This window comes from Aristolochia californica, unplaced genomic scaffold (genome assembly GCF_029961685.1).
Source record: "Aristolochia californica isolate CCGP_79_NKW_82.1479 unplaced genomic scaffold, dmAriCali1.0.hap1 SCAF_6, whole genome shotgun sequence".
In the NCBI taxonomy this organism is placed as follows: Eukaryota; Viridiplantae; Streptophyta; class Magnoliopsida; order Piperales; family Aristolochiaceae; genus Aristolochia; species Aristolochia californica.
Genome location: NW_027182257.1, coordinates 40,094,388 through 40,111,087, shown reverse-complemented (window position 1 = coordinate 40,111,087; position 16,700 = coordinate 40,094,388). Strand labels below are relative to the sequence as shown.

The 16,700-nt window shown below is 33.9% G+C and overlaps 2 long non-coding RNA genes across 2 annotated transcripts; both read right to left on the bottom strand.

The window, feature by feature from the left end:
- Positions 1–2,413: 2,413 nt before the first annotated feature.
- Positions 2,414–4,563, bottom strand: LOC137935559 (uncharacterized). Its single transcript, XR_011109261.1, has 4 exons — positions 4,488–4,563; positions 3,608–3,692; positions 2,902–3,161; positions 2,414–2,816 (listed from the first exon to the last, which is right to left on the bottom strand). It is a non-coding gene; the product is annotated as an uncharacterized lncRNA (long non-coding RNA).
- Positions 4,564–13,696: 9,133 nt separating this feature from the next.
- On the bottom strand, positions 13,697–15,846 carry LOC137935558 (uncharacterized). Its single transcript, XR_011109260.1, has 4 exons — positions 15,771–15,846; positions 14,891–14,975; positions 14,185–14,444; positions 13,697–14,099 (listed from the first exon to the last, which is right to left on the bottom strand). It is a non-coding gene; the product is annotated as an uncharacterized lncRNA (long non-coding RNA).
- Positions 15,847–16,700: the final 854 nt, after the last annotated feature.

The following is a 16,700-nucleotide window of genomic DNA, read 5'->3' as shown; positions in this document are numbered from 1 at the left end:
CTTGTATCCATACTCACAAGTTGTCTGCTCTGATACTCATTGATATGATATCAAATTGCAACAACCTCAGTTCATGATCATCCCATCTTGAAAACATGGAGGGGGAGATACAAAGTATGGAATCAAATGGATTTGTCAATGAATTGGTTCCAATGTGATATGGAATGCGACCTCTTTAAACTTTGAAAAATGGAGTAGTTTGCTTCAATTCAGTCTACCTTGAAGTTGGCTAGACTCTTCTTTTTATTAGCATAAACTCGTGAATATTCAATTTACAAAAATCCCCTTACACATCTAATAACTTAAAGCCTTCCAATAAAACAAGAAAATAGAGAGAAATAACCCCTACATCAAAATTCAATGCTTAAAACATATAATTAATTGTTAAAATATAAAAATATATCATGCCACCTATCCAGCCCGACATGGTAGAGCAATTTGATGAGATCTTCAACAAAAATGTTCTTCCAGAGACTGAGGATACAAACACTATATTTTACACTTTAAAAAATATTATTTTATTTCCATAATTTTATATATACATGCATATAAATCGTAGTAGTTTTTTTTGTTAATATTGGTGAATCTCCCTGCGTGCCCTTGTAAAATTGAAGTTGTAGCTTGACTAAGGGCCTTACTGTTGATTGAGTTGTTTGGGCGCATGACAACCCACTCCCTGTTGAGATATAGGAGCATTACGAAGGGTCCCAATGGAAGTACGGTGGCCTCTTCACTCATTACTTGGCTTACTTGCTAAGATACGTTTTATCCAATTGGGCTTTGAGGTTTAAGGCGTACCCATAAGACAGTTTTTGTACACTTTTACCCTTTTGTAATCATTTAATATTTTTTATTTTTTCTTTCACTTGCCTTTATTGCTAATTTTGATCATGATGTTTCATGTTGTTTTTTTTTAACTAAAAATGTTTCCAATAAATTTATACCAAAATACACAACAAAGTTGCATTACTGATCATTTATTATATAACAACTATGTGGTAATCATACTAGAGAAAAATTGCTATTAGGAATTCAAATTAACATTGGAGAAAAAATATTATTGGATGTTGTAGTGACAATTGGAGAGATATTGTATTCAAGGCCTTTGTAATAGAGGCTTATCTTAAATGTGACGAGTTTAAATATGTCTACAAAAGTTTGAAGAGAAAGTGGCTACCAATAATGAAAATATGTATGAACTAAATGAAAATTAATGAATTAAAACAAAAATATATTACCTTCAGCAACAATGTAAGTAACAAATTGATGTATAAGAATGAAGCGTTTTGAAACCTATTCATGTTGTATTCATAACATCATTTTTTCCTAAATTCAATCCTATTCAACCTATTGTCATTGCTTACAAGAAATTATCTTGGCAATCCCAATTCCAATAAATTTTAAATGTAAATAATGTGAGTTCAAGTGTCCTATAAAATTATCCCAAAGATCAATTCAAAGAATTGCAATCAATATCTTAATATAACTTAATAAAATAGAAAAGGAAATATGTATACAAGTACATATCAGTCAGGTGAACCCACTTTTTAAATTCATAATTATAAATAAACGTAAAGGCTTGAAATTATTTATTATTTTTTATGCATGTTTTGTCCTATACATTAGGTCGATATTGATTTTAAACAAGTTATCTTGAAATTAATTTTTATGATAAAAGTGAATTAATGGTGTTACCCTAAATAAATTAGACTTAGTGTCACATTATTGGAAATCGCCTTTCGTTTCAAATAAGGAAGAAATTGGGTTCAACCACCCTTATTTGGACTTGATTCCAACCTCGTTTCCCTCAGTTGAAATAGTATCATAAACTACAAGATGATCCAACATTTGATAGATTGCACATCATTTTCTAGCTTCTACTTAATTTATAAATAAGTAAAAGGTTGATATTATGTAATATTTTTGTAAACCGGCTTTTAAAATTTTTTACCTTATATAATACTGGAACTTTATTAAATTCTAATCCAAAATCCAAAATCCAAAAATTACTTTGACATTTTTAAATGATAAATAGAAAATTTAAATTTTAAATAAAGTGATACATAGTTTTGGCTGGCATAGAAGGGAGAGTGGAAAACCAGGATTCACTTACTCGAATAGAAAAAATAACTAAACATTTATCACTGCTTGTTAGACAGGAACTTTGACTTCAGAGACATGGCAACTTCGCATCAAATAAGCAATCCAGAATTTACTGTAGTTCACTATGTCCTTCCAATACCACATTAACAATTGTGAATGCTCTTCTAAATCTGGTTTGACACACTAGAAGGCTCACAGATTCCACTTCCATACACACTAATTTATTCAATGGATTCAATCACATAAATTAAAGAGATGACACAGCCAAATTAATCTACAATTTTCTTTTCATAGCATCAATGCCAATTATATGAAACATAGGCACGTAATAAGGTTAAAGAGGAACATTTCACAAATCCTTCAATTTTCCTCTCTCTCTCCCTCTCTCTCTCTCTCTCTCTCTCTACGAAATTTATGGGAACCATGTCTATTTGACCGTGTATGTATGGCTTAGAGGGTTACATTGCATTTGATCGGGAGGTACATGTTTACTGCTTTAATGAAGAGAATGAGTTCGTTGTGACACCCGTAAGAGTCGAAGATGTCACTCATGTAGACGAAAAGAAATAGGTTTTGTGAGTTAATCAAGTCTGCAGTTTGAAAATCTTGCACTATGACCGAGTGCAGACCATTTGAAGGGCTGGTTCCTTGCATACGTGAATTCCTTGGTGAAGCCAATTAATAGAATGATATTTTTCTCCAAATTTGTCCACCTAATATGTTCAAATTAACGGAACACATCAGACCATTTTACAGCTAAGATGATAGAAAATTAATGGAGCGAATAATGGTACTTACCATGAATATTATCCAGGTGTTTGGACAGTGAACAGTTGAAAGCCGGTTTGACTCCTAATTGAGAGTTTTCTGGTCAGAGTTTCCGTGTCAGAGTTATATAATTGATGGAGAGAAGCTTGATTTTAATCGCACTTCAAACCAATCAAATATAACTCATGTGAAAATAACCAGAACTAAATCAAACCGGCAACCAAATGGCAATGTTTGATAGAGCGAACCCTGGGACATTCATTATTCCTTGAGTTGCTCTCGAAACAACCCTTGCATCCATAAAGAAAACAACAAATGTCAGATAGATCATTTCTAGGAAGCAACAAAGAAAGACAAACGCAAAGTCGAAATTCTAACAAGCAAGAAACCACAATTTGAAGAAGAGTGGTTTACACATATGATCGTTGCCTAGCTATTGTGTGCTTTAAGAAACTCGTTACGGAGTTTAGGCTCCTCCACCGCTTGAGCCCAAAAGACCAGTCCAAAAGTTTTGTAACACTGGTTTGAAGAATTTTTTACTTACAACCTAAACTATTTTATCTAAGTTGCTTAAACCTAATAAAGACGAGAAGAATGCTATTGGTTTTTAGTAGAAAATTCATGCATGACCAGTTTTCAGAAAAATATTTCATACGTTATATATATTTTTTAAGTAAACAAACACTAACGGTAAGAGGGAACCAAAAGTAACATTTGAAAGAAATTGTGAACTTACAGTTTGGCCTTTCCAATTCCACCCATTCTGTATGATGGTCACAATAGTAATCCCAGCCACACATCACCATCCATGATCTATAAATCTAGCAAAAAGATGACGTAGATAGAAAAACATAAATATTGACTTTTACTTGTTTGGGTAAGGATTTGGAGAAAAATAAAACGAAGGAAGGAAAACGGCACTAAACAAGGAAATAAAATTAGTGAGAAAAAAAACCACTTTAAAAGAATAGATAAACAAGGAAAAGATAAAACTAATAGCGTTCTGAAAGAATTAGAGGAAAATGAGAGAATGTATCACAAATTTACTTTCGTTTTCTATTTAACCTAAGAGGAAGGCCGATCCTTCCTATCATGTACATACACATAGTTTCTCACAAACAACTAATGGTTTATACTTTCAAAGAAAATATCAGAATATTTTATGGCCTCATTTTCTTGCTAGAGCTTTATAGGCTAGAGAAATAGGTAGGAAACCATTATGTTTGGTTCGAAGTGAGTAAGATGGTACCATTAATAGAACTTTGGCGATCTGGGTAGAAAAAGGTTTCGGGTTTTATGGTTGAGGTTAAGGTAAGCTAATGAGGGGGAGCATTGTGGGAACGCTTAGGTATGAAATATAGGATGTGAGGAGAGATTAGGGGTGTGCTCATGAGGAGAAGAGGAGGTTGTATGGGAGCCGAGGGTCTATGAGGTGATGTATGATGTGGCTTGGATGGAAGTGAGAGAAAGGAATGGAACTCATGGATGAAGGGGGAGGCATAGGTGTAGATCGAGAGTTAGTTGGACTATAGAAGGAAAGGGTTATCTAGGAAAATAAAAAGAAAGGGCTAAGATAACTAAAGAAACAAACATAAAATAGCAATAAAGATAAATACCTTAGGGATCCTCCTCCTCAAGGAGCGCTTAAGCTGGTGAGATTCAATATAGGTTGAAGCCAACAAAGGGGTTTTGTATTGATCGAGTAATTCAAAAGGCTCGTAGAGCTCACAATTTATAGGTTAGGGACTACAATTGTTTCTACTCTTTAATCTATGTGGGACTAATGGAGTTCACACCTAGAAGCTACTTTTTCTCGGATTTTTTCCCACTGCTTAGTTGGAGCCACAATCTTGAACGTTCTCTTCACATTTCTACCCTTGCTTGGTTGGTGCCAGCTCTCTGACCCTCCTCTTCATGTGAACATGTTGCTTTCCACCTTGTGCAGCCTTCTAGATCCTTCTTTGCTTCCATTACACGTTTCATACTTGATGCAACTCTTGGTGGATGACTTAGAGTGCTTACTTCAATGGACTCTAGTTATGTCTAAACTTTCGATACTTAGGCTCTATGCTACATTTAAGCTCACACAGAGGCATTTCACCCATACTTCTTTAGACAATCCCTTGTGCCAACATGGCCTTTCTCATAGACACAACAAGGTTTCATAATAGAAAAAAACAACAAATCAATAAGTATCACAGATGGATTCCATTGATGATTTAATAAGGTAAAAAAAATGTTAGAGACAAGTAAACCCTCTACCCCATTTTGTGAGAGTATCTTAGGTGAAGGACCAGCGAAATAATAATCAAGTTGTGGAAAATCGATTAGAGAAGCTTGGAGAATTTTGGGATCGAATTAGAAATAGAATGGTTAGTTGGCACACACAATGCTCCTATGGTTCTCAACATGGACAAAGTGTGAAAATAATACAAAATGTAGGTAAACCTGTGAAATTATAGAATGGGAGAAGAATTGTTTTATAAGGTTTAATAGTTTATGCATTAATGAGCATTCATGAAGGGTAATTTGAAAATATGGCTCTCCAAGATTGGGTTTTTAATACAACCATTTTACATGGTGTATTTCAAAATTTCCCCAAATTCTAAATACAACTCTCAAATGTTTAACAAAAACTTAAAGTAGAGAATAAAATCTTTTTCATATCTTACTTAATTATTTTCTATTGTCAGAAAAAATTCCCGTCAGATCTTCTCTACCATATATTTTTTGTTTCCAATTATTTTTAAAACAAAATTACCAATTGGTGATAGAAAATCTAGGAAATAATTAAACTACATGCATTCACAAAGCAACTTTCAATCATTGAAATGCAAAGAACTTTTTATTCCTATGTGTTTTCAAACAATAAAAAGCATCTTTAGGATCCTTGCACTAAGAATAGTTGAACCCGTAAACAAGTTCAAAGTTCATCCGTAATGTTGTAAGCATGAATTGCTTGTCCTCTTCTCATGAGGAGAGGAACTTACAAGCAAGCAAGACAAAAATCTTTGTTACATCTTTAGGACAAAAATCTTTGTTACATCTTTAGGTTTTGGACCCTCGTCCAAATGCATTCTAGAAAGAAGTTCCATCAACTCAGCATCTTTTTTAAAAAAAAAATGCTCGTGAGCATATCATAGATGTCCAAGAATCTTAGTCCCTAAGAGATGCTCTATCAACAACAATCTAGCAAACTCAAATCCTTACGTGAACAATAAAGATGTATGAGTTAATCATTGATGGAAAAGATGAATAATATCTAACTTTAGTTACCAATAAGTGCAATTATATTGTAAAGTCTAGAGAGCCCTATGATGCACATGCTTTCAAAATATGAAAAAAGGTGGAACTATTAGCTTGTAATAAAAACTCAAGAATTTTCCAAAATAAAGTCAAAGCTCAATGTCTATACTCTTTCTCAATATAGAAATTGACCAGGGAAGCCCAGCAAAATATTTAAATTTCATTTAGGATATTTAATAAATGGTTGTTGGGCTTCCTCATATGACCACTCATTGAATTAGAATTTTAAAATTTTGGCTAATAAATCCTATGTTTCTCTCATATCCTTCTTCTGAAATCTAGTTATATGTGAAAAAATATCTTTACAGGTCACTGAACAATATTATTTAATAATACCAAATCTCTATTAGAAGATACGTCAAAGTGACTGTTGAAGAAGTATTAACGGCATACCTTGTAAAGTGGTTAAGTGGTATTTCTTATAATTACTAAGTGTTTTAAATCCTTTTTCTCATTATCAACTATTAGGGTTTCTACAGTTTTTTGGCATCTAACTATGTCCTCTAAGGGCTTGAATCTGGCAAACTTATTTTCATGCCAACCAAATTGCTTCATTAGAGGTGGAGTGAATTAAAAATTATTTTCATGTCCAACAGGTGGCTTAATAATAGGTACCCCCGTGCCATTAAATCAATTGAATGAAATAAAATGTAGTTTTGGATTTCAAATGATTTAAGCATGCTCTTATGCCAACTATTGGCCCACTTGGCTTCTCATAAGGCCCAACTGGCATAAGATAAGTGAGAGTAGCATCACTTCAAGTCGTATGCATTGTTCCATAATCCAGTCAAATAACTCATGATGAATGTTCGACACACTCTATCTTCTGTAGGTAGTGCCACTCCTATTAATGTAGGTAGTGGGTCTATACATTGAAGAGTAATAAAAAAACTCTTCCATCACTATGTCCCTCCACAAGACAACGTCTCTCAAGTAGTAGGGTAATAAATGACATTAATTGGGAGAAGTAAAATGATATGTTGTAATAAACTCATCCATCATGGTGTCCCATTCCGGGCACTAACTCTCATGGTGTCCCAATTGCATAATTTTTTAAAGTCAAAATAAATAATGGTGCTCCAATCCGGGCACCGACTCTCATGGTGTCCCAACCGCAATATTTTTTAGAGTCAAATAAATTATGGTATGAGGAACGATACTAAGGCCACCTCTTCTTCAATAATAATGCCTCATCCAAAAAGACACAATAGCAGCAGTTGACATAGGCTTGGGCCCATATTACATGAGCGAAAATAATCCTTGTAAAATTAACCTATGAAATAATCCAATACAAGTATATGTACCAAAAAATATGCTGACCAAAGAATGATCTATCAATACTTCAAAATAATAATCCAGCCAGAGAAAAAATACCGAGTCGTGATATAAATATGTCAAGTTACCAAGCAGCTATGAAAATAGATACAATATCCTTCAGCTGGCTAAATGATATCGTGATATAAATCTGATGAAGCCAATGACGCCTTTAATCCAGCTTTAATCTAGCACAATATATGGATGTCCAAAGAGCAATGCTAATGAAAAATTCTGTTGTCAAGGAGATACATATATGCTGCTAATGAGATGTCCAAACAGCAATCCGAATGAAAATTTTGTTGTTAGGAGATACATATATTTTGTTAATGAGACGCTCAAGCAGCAATCGAAACAAAAATTATATTGCTAATGAAGCAACAATAACGCAGATCAGAGAAGGTGATCTGGAGTCCAAACAACAATATAAATTTGGTATGTATTTTGTTGTAACGTCCCAATCTTGAAGGATAATAATTCAGAATTATGTGGGCCCACTGATAAAAATAGGAACATCCCATATATAGATTAATACAGCACACCTCCGAGTTGGCTAATTGCTACAATGAGAGCAGCAAGATTCATGTTTGCTCACAGAGATAGATACGTCTAAGCTTGCCACCTTGTTGATTGTCATTCTTGCCTTTGCAGTAGGACGGCTTGAGCTTGGCTTGGTTCCTGCTCGGTTCGATTCAATTTATCTGGATCTCGAACCGAGTTCGAGATCCATATAAGGCTTGTTTGTGTTAGTGAGTTGAGCTCGATCGAACCATAGTTCAGTTCAAAAGCTCGCTAGCCAGCTCGTTAATGGTCTCGAAAGTCGGGAGCGAGAGCGAGAGAGAGAATGAGGGGGGGGGGGAGGGAATTTTTCCTCCCCTCGTCACTGTCGAGCCCCTCCTGTCCGCTGTTGTCGGCGCCTCCATCGCAGCCGTCATCCTCAACGACAAGTCCTCGCCGGCACTGCTAACCCCCTTCCCTCTTCGTCGTCTCCCCGAAAAATAAAAAACCAGAAACCAAAGATACCCAAGTTAAGGGGAGAAATAATTCCCCCCACCCCCCGCTACGCACGAAGACGATTTCGCATGTGCGAGATCATTAGCAAGTAAAAATAAATAAATTTCTTAAACTCCGGTTGTCCCTTCTTCGTGACTCTTGAAGAAATTAAAAAGATATTTTAATAGAAATTAGTTTCTAGGGACTATTAGTGCCTCAAGTTTTTTTAAAATATTTTTCTAATTGAAATTTCTTATTAAAAAATTCAAATAATTTTCTAAGTAAGATTTTTCTGCCAAGATGGGTTAGAAACCGTATTAAAATTTTTTGAATAAGTATTTGACAATTGATGCTGTAATACTTTACCATGAGAAAATTTTCATAGCAATTTTGTGTTTGACATTTTATTTGATTAAAAATTTATCGATTAGTGTAGTAATATATTAGATTGATTATTAATTTTTATTTATTTCCCTAGAAGAGGCAATAAGAGGTCCATTTAACTTTCCTAAGAAAATTTTAAAATATTTCTTGTAATTCTCTATTAAGTCACTAATAGTAATAGGATTTTATTTAAAGGTTTTTTTAGAAATATGTATCATATTCAATCAGGGGCACTAAGGAGGCCATAGTAAATTTATGGCCAAATTCAAAAATTAGAAAATAAGCTAGACAACATTTGGGGTAAAAAAGATTAATATTGATGTGTTCTAATCCATTATTGAGATTCAATCTCGAACCTCCCTTATCATTCTTTTTTTTAAAATGTATGCATTATTTTATATATAATTTATTTGATATACATTTTGTGTAGAGTATTAAATGTAGGTTAACCTCGAACTCGGCTACAGCTCGAGCTCGAACTTGGTTAAAATTATTAAGCTCGAGCTAGTTTAAAATTTTAGGCTTGAGGCTAGTGTCGGTTCCTGCTCGAGTTCAAAATATTTAAATCAAGCTCGACTCGAACAAGGTTCAGACTCAACTGGATTCGATATCACCCTTATCCCCAATTTTAAGTAGAGGTCATGCCCAATTTTATGTAAAATGTATGCATTATTTTATTTAAAATTTATTTGACATGCATTTTTTGAAAAGTTTTAAATGTATGTTGGAGCTCAAAATTGAGATCATTTAAAACTTCCCTGAATAGTAGCAATAAGTGGTAGACTACCAAACTCAGAATTAGCCATAGACAGAGGCGCTGTTAAGGACGAAGTTTACAGACTTTTGCTACGTCAGAATATAGAAGATTAGCAGCAACATCATTGAGGGATAGCTAGGCCAAGATAAATTATAGCAAGCAACGAGAATTATTATATTGATTTTCAGGACTCCATAGATTACATATTAGGTACAGAAGAGAAGGACGAAGAAGAGATGAGAAGAGGAGAGAAGAGTGCACACATTGGGGAGAAAAGAGGAGGAATAATAGGGTTATTGGAGCCTTATTTATAAGTTTTATAGCAAAACTAGTCATTTTTTCCCAATTAACAAAAGCTACAAAAAGTGTTGATCGATCAAAGAGAAAAATAGGACCGATCACCCATGTATAACGACTATACTTTTTCTTTTCCCTAATCTTATTGATCAATCAAGGCATTAATCAATAAATGTTCTACCTTTCAAAATTTCATTGATCGATTGATCGATATTGATCTATAGAACAAGAAATGTCAAGCTCTGTAAGATCAATTATGCAATTGGGGATGATGAATCACGCTTCATAGCATCTTTCTGACAGTATTCTGTATGATCAATCATGCTTAAGTAATGATTGATCATAATTTATAAGTTATGTCGGACTGCATTCAAGTTGATTGATCAAGCCCATGTAGGTTGATCAATCATGCCACATGCTACTGTAATATTTTGACATTTAAGTATAATATAGGTAATTCTAAGGGATATTCCATTGTAAAATATGTATATCCATTCCACTGAAGCTTGGTTGTGAAATATTTCATGCTCTAAAGCTCCATAACATATATGTGCTTAAGAATCAAAGTATGGTTCGCTATCTATTTATATAGCTAGAGTTCTTGATATTTCTATTTGATTGTGACTCTAAGTCTTCAGTCTTCTTTTTTGTTTAAGTTCTGCTTCATAGAAATAATCTTCGTTGTTTTTTTTTTTTTTTTTGCTTTGGAACTTTTTTTTGGCAACTTGATTGATCATTCTTTTCTCTTGAGCTTTTGCTATTGACCTCATAAAATTCGTGCTAGAATGCTTGTGTCTAAAATACACTAATAGCACCGTTAATAGAAAACTTTCAAACTATCATTTTGTTATAATTAAAATAATAGAGACCAACATGATTTTACTATTGGTCCAACACTTTCTTCTCATCACGAGTGTTGGGATATTCAAAACTTTTTTCGACTCTCATTATGACAACGTCGGGTCATCAAAATGTTTATATTGTGTAGTCAAGTTGCATAACTCTTGTCCTATTACCAGCCATTAGGATACCCTCAATCCAACATGTGGAGGGCTAAGTTGGTCTCTATCTTGTCAAGTCACCCATTCCTTAATTAAATCCTACAACACAGTAAATATGGTTTCAAATGATTATGCAAATGTGTCTAACTTCAAATGGACCCTATAACCTCTATCCGATCAAAATGTGTTGTCAAAGATTTTGAGGAAGTTTGTCACATGTGCATTAGTTGGACTTCTTATTGAACACTTGATATGCTTGTTTATGCACGCACAACAAAAATCCTTTTGGAATCCCCACAATACCTCTAAACCTACCAAATATAGAAATACTAACGTCAAGCTCTTCCTCTGATAAATCCACTTGTATCCATACTCACAAGTTGTCTGCTCTGATACTCATTGATATGATATCAAATTGCAACAACCTCAGTTCATGATCATCCCATCTTGAAAACATGGAGGGGGAGATACAAAGTATGGAATCAAATGGATTTGTCAATGAATTGGTTCCAATGTGATATGGAATGCGACCTCTTTAAACTTTGAAAAATGGAGTAGTTTGCTTCAATTCAGTCTACCTTGAAGTTGGCTAGACTCTTCTTTTTATTAGCATAAACTCGTGAATATTCAATTTACAAAAATCCCCTTACACATCTAATAACTTAAAGCCTTCCAATAAAACAAGAAAATAGAGAGAAATAACCCCTACATCAAAATTCAATGCTTAAAACATATAATTAATTGTTAAAATATAAAAATATATCATGCCACCTATCCAGCCCGACATGGTAGAGCAATTTGATGAGATCTTCAACAAAAATGTTCTTCCAGAGACTGAGGATACAAACACTATATTTTACACTTTAAAAAATATTATTTTATTTCCATAATTTTATATATACATGCATATAAATCGTAGTAGTTTTTTTTGTTAATATTGGTGAATCTCCCTGCGTGCCCTTGTAAAATTGAAGTTGTAGCTTGACTAAGGGCCTTACTGTTGATTGAGTTGTTTGGGCGCATGACAACCCACTCCCTGTTGAGATATAGGAGCATTACGAAGGGTCCCAATGGAAGTACGGTGGCCTCTTCACTCATTACTTGGCTTACTTGCTAAGATACGTTTTATCCAATTGGGCTTTGAGGTTTAAGGCGTACCCATAAGACAGTTTTTGTACACTTTTACCCTTTTGTAATCATTTAATATTTTTTATTTTTTCTTTCACTTGCCTTTATTGCTAATTTTGATCATGATGTTTCATGTTGTTTTTTTTTAACTAAAAATGTTTCCAATAAATTTATACCAAAATACACAACAAAGTTGCATTACTGATCATTTATTATATAACAACTATGTGGTAATCATACTAGAGAAAAATTGCTATTAGGAATTCAAATTAACATTGGAGAAAAAATATTATTGGATGTTGTAGTGACAATTGGAGAGATATTGTATTCAAGGCCTTTGTAATAGAGGCTTATCTTAAATGTGACGAGTTTAAATATGTCTACAAAAGTTTGAAGAGAAAGTGGCTACCAATAATGAAAATATGTATGAACTAAATGAAAATTAATGAATTAAAACAAAAATATATTACCTTCAGCAACAATGTAAGTAACAAATTGATGTATAAGAATGAAGCGTTTTGAAACCTATTCATGTTGTATTCATAACATCATTTTTTCCTAAATTCAATCCTATTCAACCTATTGTCATTGCTTACAAGAAATTATCTTGGCAATCCCAATTCCAATAAATTTTAAATGTAAATAATGTGAGTTCAAGTGTCCTATAAAATTATCCCAAAGATCAATTCAAAGAATTGCAATCAATATCTTAATATAACTTAATAAAATAGAAAAGGAAATATGTATACAAGTACATATCAGTCAGGTGAACCCACTTTTTAAATTCATAATTATAAATAAACGTAAAGGCTTGAAATTATTTATTATTTTTTATGCATGTTTTGTCCTATACATTAGGTCGATATTGATTTTAAACAAGTTATCTTGAAATTAATTTTTATGATAAAAGTGAATTAATGGTGTTACCCTAAATAAATTAGACTTAGTGTCACATTATTGGAAATCGCCTTTCGTTTCAAATAAGGAAGAAATTGGGTTCAACCACCCTTATTTGGACTTGATTCCAACCTCGTTTCCCTCAGTTGAAATAGTATCATAAACTACAAGATGATCCAACATTTGATAGATTGCACATCATTTTCTAGCTTCTACTTAATTTATAAATAAGTAAAAGGTTGATATTATGTAATATTTTTGTAAACCGGCTTTTAAAATTTTTTACCTTATATAATACTGGAACTTTATTAAATTCTAATCCAAAATCCAAAATCCAAAAATTACTTTGACATTTTTAAATGATAAATAGAAAATTTAAATTTTAAATAAAGTGATACATAGTTTTGGCTGGCATAGAAGGGAGAGTGGAAAACCAGGATTCACTTACTCGAATAGAAAAAATAACTAAACATTTATCACTGCTTGTTAGACAGGAACTTTGACTTCAGAGACATGGCAACTTCGCATCAAATAAGCAATCCAGAATTTACTGTAGTTCACTATGTCCTTCCAATACCACATTAACAATTGTGAATGCTCTTCTAAATCTGGTTTGACACACTAGAAGGCTCACAGATTCCACTTCCATACACACTAATTTATTCAATGGATTCAATCACATAAATTAAAGAGATGACACAGCCAAATTAATCTACAATTTTCTTTTCATAGCATCAATGCCAATTATATGAAACATAGGCACGTAATAAGGTTAAAGAGGAACATTTCACAAATCCTTCAATTTTCCTCTCTCTCTCCCTCTCTCTCTCTCTCTCTCTCTCTACGAAATTTATGGGAACCATGTCTATTTGACCGTGTATGTATGGCTTAGAGGGTTACATTGCATTTGATCGGGAGGTACATGTTTACTGCTTTAATGAAGAGAATGAGTTCGTTGTGACACCCGTAAGAGTCGAAGATGTCACTCATGTAGACGAAAAGAAATAGGTTTTGTGAGTTAATCAAGTCTGCAGTTTGAAAATCTTGCACTATGACCGAGTGCAGACCATTTGAAGGGCTGGTTCCTTGCATACGTGAATTCCTTGGTGAAGCCAATTAATAGAATGATATTTTTCTCCAAATTTGTCCACCTAATATGTTCAAATTAACGGAACACATCAGACCATTTTACAGCTAAGATGATAGAAAATTAATGGAGCGAATAATGGTACTTACCATGAATATTATCCAGGTGTTTGGACAGTGAACAGTTGAAAGCCGGTTTGACTCCTAATTGAGAGTTTTCTGGTCAGAGTTTCCGTGTCAGAGTTATATAATTGATGGAGAGAAGCTTGATTTTAATCGCACTTCAAACCAATCAAATATAACTCATGTGAAAATAACCAGAACTAAATCAAACCGGCAACCAAATGGCAATGTTTGATAGAGCGAACCCTGGGACATTCATTATTCCTTGAGTTGCTCTCGAAACAACCCTTGCATCCATAAAGAAAACAACAAATGTCAGATAGATCATTTCTAGGAAGCAACAAAGAAAGACAAACGCAAAGTCGAAATTCTAACAAGCAAGAAACCACAATTTGAAGAAGAGTGGTTTACACATATGATCGTTGCCTAGCTATTGTGTGCTTTAAGAAACTCGTTACGGAGTTTAGGCTCCTCCACCGCTTGAGCCCAAAAGACCAGTCCAAAAGTTTTGTAACACTGGTTTGAAGAATTTTTTACTTACAACCTAAACTATTTTATCTAAGTTGCTTAAACCTAATAAAGACGAGAAGAATGCTATTGGTTTTTAGTAGAAAATTCATGCATGACCAGTTTTCAGAAAAATATTTCATACGTTATATATATTTTTTAAGTAAACAAACACTAACGGTAAGAGGGAACCAAAAGTAACATTTGAAAGAAATTGTGAACTTACAGTTTGGCCTTTCCAATTCCACCCATTCTGTATGATGGTCACAATAGTAATCCCAGCCACACATCACCATCCATGATCTATAAATCTAGCAAAAAGATGACGTAGATAGAAAAACATAAATATTGACTTTTACTTGTTTGGGTAAGGATTTGGAGAAAAATAAAACGAAGGAAGGAAAACGGCACTAAACAAGGAAATAAAATTAGTGAGAAAAAAAACCACTTTAAAAGAATAGATAAACAAGGAAAAGATAAAACTAATAGCGTTCTGAAAGAATTAGAGGAAAATGAGAGAATGTATCACAAATTTACTTTCGTTTTCTATTTAACCTAAGAGGAAGGCCGATCCTTCCTATCATGTACATACACATAGTTTCTCACAAACAACTAATGGTTTATACTTTCAAAGAAAATATCAGAATATTTTATGGCCTCATTTTCTTGCTAGAGCTTTATAGGCTAGAGAAATAGGTAGGAAACCATTATGTTTGGTTCGAAGTGAGTAAGATGGTACCATTAATAGAACTTTGGCGATCTGGGTAGAAAAAGGTTTCGGGTTTTATGGTTGAGGTTAAGGTAAGCTAATGAGGGGGAGCATTGTGGGAACGCTTAGGTATGAAATATAGGATGTGAGGAGAGATTAGGGGTGTGCTCATGAGGAGAAGAGGAGGTTGTATGGGAGCCGAGGGTCTATGAGGTGATGTATGATGTGGCTTGGATGGAAGTGAGAGAAAGGAATGGAACTCATGGATGAAGGGGGAGGCATAGGTGTAGATCGAGAGTTAGTTGGACTATAGAAGGAAAGGGTTATCTAGGAAAATAAAAAGAAAGGGCTAAGATAACTAAAGAAACAAACATAAAATAGCAATAAAGATAAATACCTTAGGGATCCTCCTCCTCAAGGAGCGCTTAAGCTGGTGAGATTCAATATAGGTTGAAGCCAACAAAGGGGTTTTGTATTGATCGAGTAATTCAAAAGGCTCGTAGAGCTCACAATTTATAGGTTAGGGACTACAATTGTTTCTACTCTTTAATCTATGTGGGACTAATGGAGTTCACACCTAGAAGCTACTTTTTCTCGGATTTTTTCCCACTGCTTAGTTGGAGCCACAATCTTGAACGTTCTCTTCACATTTCTACCCTTGCTTGGTTGGTGCCAGCTCTCTGACCCTCCTCTTCATGTGAACATGTTGCTTTCCACCTTGTGCAGCCTTCTAGATCCTTCTTTGCTTCCATTACACGTTTCATACTTGATGCAACTCTTGGTGGATGACTTAGAGTGCTTACTTCAATGGACTCTAGTTATGTCTAAACTTTCGATACTTAGGCTCTATGCTACATTTAAGCTCACACAGAGGCATTTCACCCATACTTCTTTAGACAATCCCTTGTGCCAACATGGCCTTTCTCATAGACACAACAAGGTTTCATAATAGAAAAAAACAACAAATCAATAAGTATCACAGATGGATTCCATTGATGATTTAATAAGGTAAAAAAAATGTTAGAGACAAGTAAACCCTCTACCCCATTTTGTGAGAGTATCTTAGGTGAAGGACCAGCGAAATAATAATCAAGTTGTGGAAAATCGATTAGAGAAGCTTGGAGAATTTTGGGATCGAATTAGAAATAGAATGGTTAGTTGGCACACACAATGCTCCTATGGTTCTCAACATGGACAAAGTGTGAAAATAATACAAAATGTAGGTAAACCTGTGAAATTATAGAATGGGAGAAGAATTGTTTTATAAGGTTTAATAGTTTATGCATTAATGAGCATTCATGAAGGGTAATTTGAAAATATGGCTCTC